This window comes from Ictidomys tridecemlineatus, chromosome 3 (genome assembly GCF_052094955.1).
Source record: "Ictidomys tridecemlineatus isolate mIctTri1 chromosome 3, mIctTri1.hap1, whole genome shotgun sequence".
Lineage (NCBI taxonomy): Eukaryota > Metazoa > Chordata > Mammalia > Rodentia > Sciuridae > Ictidomys > Ictidomys tridecemlineatus.
Genome location: NC_135479.1, coordinates 8384722 through 8392447, shown reverse-complemented (window position 1 = coordinate 8392447; position 7726 = coordinate 8384722).

Genomic DNA, 7726 nt, shown 5'->3' with positions numbered 1-7726 from the left:
TTACCCTCTGGAAGCTCCCTCAGCTGACTCCCCTCAACATCTCCCCGTGGTTAGAGCAGGTATTTTTGTTTTGGTTTGGTTTGGTTTTTGTGGTTTTGAGCACTTGCTTACTTTCTGGAACTACAAGATGCTCCAGCCCCATTTTGGATATTTCCTGCTCCAGTAGAATCAGCTGTTTCTCTGGTTCTTTCTGTTAGTCAAGGACTTTAGGAACAAAGACCTGGGCCCTAGTGTGTTCACTGTTACCAGGGGTTATTGCTTCTGGGTTCTCTCAACTGGTGGAGCAGGAGACAGATGTGTTTGTAATAACCTGTGTATATGTACATATTCTATGACTGTTTCTCTAAGCAATCATTTGTATACATGTTAAGATAAATATAAGTTTATACTATGTCTCCAATTCTAGCCCATGACTGCATATCATCATTCACATCCCCTCCTCTTGATTATCTATAATTTTTCACTCCAGCATTGGATAAAAGATCTTTCCGACTCCCCCCTCCATGTGCTTCCTTGTCTAATCCCAGCATATGTAAGTCATTGTCCTAGAACTGTGACCCCATCCTCCCATGGGGAAGACCTACCAGCACAGTGGGCTTGTGTTCAGTTTTTTTCTTTTATTCTTACAGATTCTACTAGTTTCCAAAGTGGCTTAGGTCAGGATCTTATTTTCTGACCTCCGTCACTGATGCTCTTTCATACATTTTTTATACATGTAGATCTTTGGGCCACATTCTACATCCCATCCTAGCATTCCTCAAACTCACAGACAACTTTTTAAAATTGCACACCTTCAGGTATACCCTTGGTGTCATGCAGTTCTAGGAGTCCTGATGAAAGCGTAATGTCTTATCCTCATCGCCACAGAGGCATACCGAATGGTTTCAACACCCTGAAGAGTTCCCTGTGTTTCACATCTTCAAATCTCCCTCTTCTCCATACCCTTGGCAACTTCTGATCTCTTTCCATCTCTTAAATTTTGCCTTTTCTAGAATGTCTTATCCTTGCAATTTTGAACTGTGTGGTTTCTTCAGACTGGCTTCTTCTACTCAATGATACGCCTTTAAGATCCATCTATGTCTTTTCATGATTCCTTGCCTACTTTATTTTCATTGTTGAATAATACTCTAGTGAATGGATGTACCACAGTCCATTCATTCACATATTGATGGATTTCTTGGTTGTTTCCGGTTTTTAGCAATTATGAATAAAACTTCCATGCACCCATAGATTCTTTTTGCGGATGTATGTTTTCAAACCAATTGAGCAAATACCTACGACTGTGATTGCTAGATTGTAAGGCAACACTGTGTTTACTTTTATAAGAAATCATCCAGTTGTCTTGCAAAGTGTCTCAACCATTTTGCAATCCCACCAGCAATGAGTAAGGGCTCTGTATCTTTGCCAAAAGTTAGTATTGTTAGTTTTCAGATGTTAGTCATCTGTAGAGGTGGTTCATTGTTTTAATTTGCAATTCCATAATGACAGATTATATTGAGCAGCTTTTCATATGCTAATATGTCATATACATGTCTTCTTTGGCAAGGTTCTGTTTATATCTTTTACCCATTTTTAATTGGGTTGTATATTTTCTTCTTATTGCTTTTTTTTTTTAAGGTGCTGGGGCTGTAGCACATGACCTAAAGCATGCTAGGCACTCTACCATTGAACTCCAGTCCTCTTTTTAATTGTATTTTTAAGAGTTCTTAGTGCTTATATTTTTGGATACAAGACTTTATCAGATGAATGTTCTAGGAATATTTTCCACCACTCCAGGACTTGACTTTGTATTTTCTTATAAATGTCTTTCACACAGCATAAGTTTTTACCTTTAATAAAGTTTGACATCATTTTTTCTTTCTTGCATGGATTGTCCTTCTGGTGTTATTTGACAACTAATCACAAACTCAAGGTCATATAGATTTTCTCCTATGTTTTCTTCAAGAAATTATCTAAGTTTGCATTTTACATTTAAGTCCACGATCCCTCTTGAGTTAATTTTTTTAAATGTGTAAGATCTATGCCTCAGTGTTTTTTATATGAAAAAAAAATTGTTTTAGCCTCTTTTATTGATCAGACCATCCATTCTCCATTGAATTGCCTTGATTCCTTTGATCAGCTAATCCTATATGACTTCATCTTCTTCTAGGCTTTCTACTTTGCTCCACTGATCTATTGCTTATTTTTCCACCAGTAACACTCTGACTTGATGATTGCAGCTTCATGGTCAGACATGAAATCTGGTAACCCAAGTTCTGTGATTGTCTTCTTCCTGTTCAATACTGGGTTACCTAATCAACGTCCTTTGCCTTTTCATACAAACCTTAGAATTAGTTTTATCAATATCTATAAAATAGCTGGCTGGAATTTCTACTGGGGTTTTGATGAATGTTTAATTCAAGTTAGGAAGAACTGACATCTAAACAATATCGGGTCTTCCACTCCATGAACATGAAATCTCTCTCTTCTTCTTTCAACCTCTGACTCATTTGACTCATCCTTTTGTACTCCCCCTGCCTGTTTTTGTAAATAAAGTTTTATTGGTTCACAGTCATGCTCATTCACTTACACATGACCTATGCTTACTTCTTGCTTACTTCACGATTACTTCAGAATCGAATGGAAAGCAAAATAAACTGTGTGACTCCCAAAGGCCTCAACATTTGCTATCTGGCCCTCTATGAAAAGTTGTTGACCCCTGATGGAGAGTTTAAGTTGAAGAGCGTCTTTGCTCTGATCCTGCTTTCTGTGATGTTCCAGTTGGCTTTGAAATAGAAGACTCCTTCTGCACGTGAAGGCCGCTCCTTGACCTTCAGCAATGCGTTAGAATTCTTCTTTGAAGCCGGTGGACGAGGGATCAATGACAACCTTCTTTATCATCAAGATTTCATAGTCTGAGTTGGGAAGTGGGTTATCTCTGAGTTCAGTGCTCTTGGACGAGAGGTATCTCAATGTCCATCAAAACACCCAGAACATAAGAGGCTCTTAATAGATATTTGATGATTGATGTAAAGAATAAATAATGTCTGACAGAAAAATCCTCAAGCAGTTAGTCTGAAGTGCAAAGCCACCACCTCGGGAGTTGTGGCCACAGAATTGGGGACTGCTGAGAAGGATGTATGGGTCACATAGACAGTGGAAGTTCTATAGAAAGGATGGCCTTTGGTCTGCTATGAAGACAGAGGAAGTGGTTTCTGCACTGACCAAGTGGAGTCTTGCCTTGAGTCCACACCAGTACCAAAGCACCGTGGAAATGCATTTTTATTCAACACCATTAAGATAAAGGCCCTCTGCAAGACTCCTTCTATATACTCCTTCCACACCACATCAGCAAGACGGTCTCGGTGTTCCTGTCTTAGATCTCAGCAAACTAAGAATCAGAGCAGAGTGACTCTCTCAAGATCTCTTTGTTTTGAAGCAGCAGAGCCAAAGTTTGCTGTAACGGGAAAGAAGATATTGATCCATATCATACTAGCCACATTCATGGTAAGTGCCAGCAAAGGGCAGAGTCTTCTATATAGTGACTCCTGACATCCATTCAGATGGGACTTACAGCCGCTCCAGCAACTCCCTGCAACATCACAGACATTCAGAAACTACCAAATGTACTTCCATGTCTATGAATGGCCCATCCACAGTCCTTACGTATCAATCAGTTCTCAATGGGGGTTGGGGGGCTTCAGCTGAGACTTACAGCTCCCAACAGCAGGCTCTAAAGGGATGTCACCTGTTCCCTACCTACAGGACCCTCATCCTCTCCTGGAGGGTGGGGTGGGGCTCTAGAACTCACATAGCCCTCAAACTGCAAGGAGAACCAATGACTCCGGTAACAAAATCACAGGCAAGTGACAATTACTAAACACATTTACAGACACAGACACTGAGAGGGATGAAGAAGTTCTGGAGTCTTCAAACTCTTCAGTTGTTTATGCATTTTTGTACTTAGTCAATCCTCCTCAGGATCAAATTTCCATTGTCTAAGCAGCCATCTTAAAAAAAAAAACTAACATTTTTTTGTAGCAGTTCAATATTTTTCAAGTTCAATATTTTTCATTTTGTAGCCTGCTGACCTAGACCTCACATGTGTGTTACTGGCTTTGCAAGGTAGCTAAGGAAGGAACTGCTACTATACCCATTTCCAAGACTTGTATATGAAGGCTCAGATGGGAAAGGTGATTTGTCCAAGGTCACCACTGGCAATCCACCAGCCTGCAATTTCCTTGCTACTATCCTGTCCCCAAGGTTCTTTTCTCTATCCATATGGAATCTGCATTTCCCAGGGTCCTGAGAATGTGATGAGTCTCCATTCCTTCTCCCGGTCCACCAAAGCTAGATGGTTTGGTAATTCTTTGCAAGACTAGGTGTTTGCAGGATTAAGTGATTCCTTTGGCCAGAGCAGATACGCTCTACCTCTGGGTGGTGGGGCATCGGCATGCTGCCCTGACCCTGGTTGGCTGGCTTGTCGCTCCTGGAGGGAAAGGTGCAAGTTCACAGCCACCCTCCCAGTGCAGCAGCCCGGTCATGCTCCACGGATCTCTCTGTACAGACCAGTGAATCTGTTCCAACTCCAAAGCTGTGGTGGCCCCGACCCACTGCTCATGCCAACACAGGGTCAAACAGTGTTGGATGGGTGCTAGTGTCAGCCTCAGTGTCCTGGACCCTGTCGTCCTTCGTCACTGTCCTCCACACTCCAGGCCCTCTCCCATCCTCTAACCAGAATGGGACCTGGCACTCCCAGGAGGATGAGTAAGAGGAAGGGAGATGGACATGGGCGGTGGCCTCCCCCCAAGAACCCACGAGAGCTTGCCCTACCTTCTCTGCCCGCAAGCAGCTGCTGAGCACCCAGCCACACAGAAACAGGAGGGGGCTCCTGAGCATCCCAAAGAAGTCCTGGGCCTGTCATGACAACCGGGGTCCTTCCCCAGGGAGAAGTCTTTGACAAATTTAAAAAAAAAGTGCTCATCTAATTTCTCCACTCAGAGGGTGAAAGTGACAGGTGAAATCCTGATTCCAGAGAAAAGCGGCATGCTGACGGGTGTCGGTGCCTTTCTGAGCTTTCAGTGAAGGCTACGGAGCTCTCCTCTCTCTTCACTCGCCAGCGTTCTGCGTCCTCTGTGAAAGGCAGGGTTGGGGTGGAGATCATGATCCACGTCCCCAGGATACCGTGGCTGAGACCAGCCGTCCATCCGACACTGCTCATCTTGTGACTTAAAGGACTGGTAGGAGACAGCTAATGGGCCAGGAGCTCTACGTGGTCCAACGCATGATCTCAAACGTGTTCTCAGAGGTGGGGATGGACTCACCTCCACCCATGGGCTCCTAACAGGAAGGGGATTATTAGATCTTATTTACCACAGTGTCCCCGACACCGTGCACAGTGTCTGGCACATGGCAGGTGACCAATACCTCTTTATTGAATGACTGAAGCGTCCACACCATCTCCATCTCCCTGAGCTAAGTTCATGACATTGAGACCAAGCAAGAGCCATCCATTTGGATGGGCACTGGGCCTGTGATCCTGGGTGCTTCTGGAAGGAGGGAAGACGAACAGAGCTCACGGCTTCACCTGTCTTGATGAGAGGGACCCGCTCACTGATGCGTAAAAAGATGGTCCAGCTCCGGAGGTCCTCAGCAGGAAGGGAAGGTTTCCAGTCAGCTGGAAGGATCTTCTGTGTTTCCAGATTCCAGGTTGGCTGATGAATTTAAAAACTCAACTTGTAGTGCCCGTTAGAGAAAATTCCTGCCCAAGAAGAAGTATTATTACTACTGCTTCCCTGTTCCCAGGGAGCAGAGCCACCTTCTCTTCTATCTCCTTCCCTGCCTCACTTCCCCCTTTGGCTCACACTCTTACTGGGACAAGTCAGGAGGCTGTAAAAAAAAAAGCACTACCAGCGCACTGTCCCCCACCCCACCCCGAGTTTACTTAAAGATGCATGTATGAATCTAGAGAGAGAGAGTTCAGTCCCGAGACCCAGCAGAGCTACTGCAGCTGCAAAGTTATAAGCCCATAAATAAAGTTTATGGTTAAACTGGCCTGACCTGGCTTTGCCCCTGAGTACAGAAGCAGTATCTTGTCATTAGTATGCAGAATACATCAGCCTAAAGTCTGCTTATTTGTTCTCAAGCCACTCTGCTCCATAAATCTTTTGGAAAGGGTGGGGCGGGGGCGGGGGAGCCCAAGCGAGGGGCAGACAGAAAGGGTCAGGAGAGGGAGGGGATGCTTCTCTCCGCAGAAGCCAGCGGGCAGTCAAGCCACTAGCTGCCACTGCTTGGTGGAGGGGCAGGTCCCTCATCCTGAGCTGTTCTGCTTCTCCAGGCGCTGGTGCAGGAGGAGGCTGTGGGAAACAGAACCTAATGTGTAAGACCGCGACTTTGTCTTAACCCTTCAAGTTCAAAAACCAAGTTCAAGGTTGCCTGTCATGTGATTTCACTCAAGGAGCGAAGTCCCTCACTTTGGTGGCATTCACTTTGGCCTTGATCTTGTTTGGTTTTGATGGTTTGGTTTGTTTTGCTATTTAAACAAGTGGATTCTGCTCCCCACTTCCAGGGGGGCCCTTAAAGCCAAGGGAGCCTTGCAGTGTCCCCAGCCCCGCTAGGCAGGTGGGCAGGCGAACCGGCTGCTGAGGGTGAGCTCTTTCATCTGCTCAGGAGTGAATACGCAAGAAGAACCCTAAACTTAAAAAAAAATTATTTTTCTTGATTTTTTCATACATATTTTCCCCCTTTTATTAGCACATTATAGCTACACATGGTAGTGGGGCTCCTCCTGCCAGAATCATACATGCATAGAGAAAGGAGGGGCAGGGAAGGGGAGCAAATGCTGAATGGATCTATCACAATCACGCTCACGTGTAAACAGATACACCACAGCGGAAACCTCAGCTTCTGCCATCTGCAGGGCTGGCGGAGGTGAGGTTCCCCTCTGCGGCGGTGGCTTTCAGGCCATCTCTGCTGTTGTCACAGGAGGAGGACGAGGACGGAGAACTGACTCCACTACCACGGCCTGGACCACCGTGGGGAGGGTGGGCTGGGGAAGTCGGGCAGGTCCTGGTAGTTGATGCTGCTCAGTGCTCCCAAGTCTCCTACCAGGGCACCCAAGGGGACATCTCTGCGTCAGCCTCCGCTGGGGCAGAGGAACCCATCCGGGCATTCTGGGAAAGTGATACAGCGTCACTCTGGTGGCTGGACAGGGCCCATGTCGGGGAGGACAGTAGCAGCAAAGGGCAGAATCCCTGCCTGAGCAGAGGGTTTGGGCCCCGGGGGACAGAGGCCACCTATCCCCAAACATCGTTATAGGCATGAAAGATGGCCAACATTCTCCTGGGGAGGCCTTCAAGGGGAAATCAGGGAGAGGGTCCTGCAGGCTGGGGTCTCCAGTTGTGGAGAAGGCAGGACTGCGATCTTCTAGCCTGCCGGTTGTCGCTGAGCCTCAAACCCTTCATTTGATTGAGTGACTGATTGATGGATTGATTTTTGTGGTACTGGGGATTGAACCCAGAAGTCCTCGACCACTGAGCCACACCCCAAGCCTTTTTTTTTTAATTTTATTTTGATTCAGGATCTTGCTAAGTTGCCAAGACCTTAGAACTTCCCTGTTCTGTCCTCTGGGGTTAGAAACACGTGCCACCAGGCTAGGCTCACGCCCTTTATTTTAAAGCTCAATTTTCTTCCTTCACTTCAGGGATTCTCAACCGCAGCAGACTGAGCATTTGAGACTGAGTTGTGT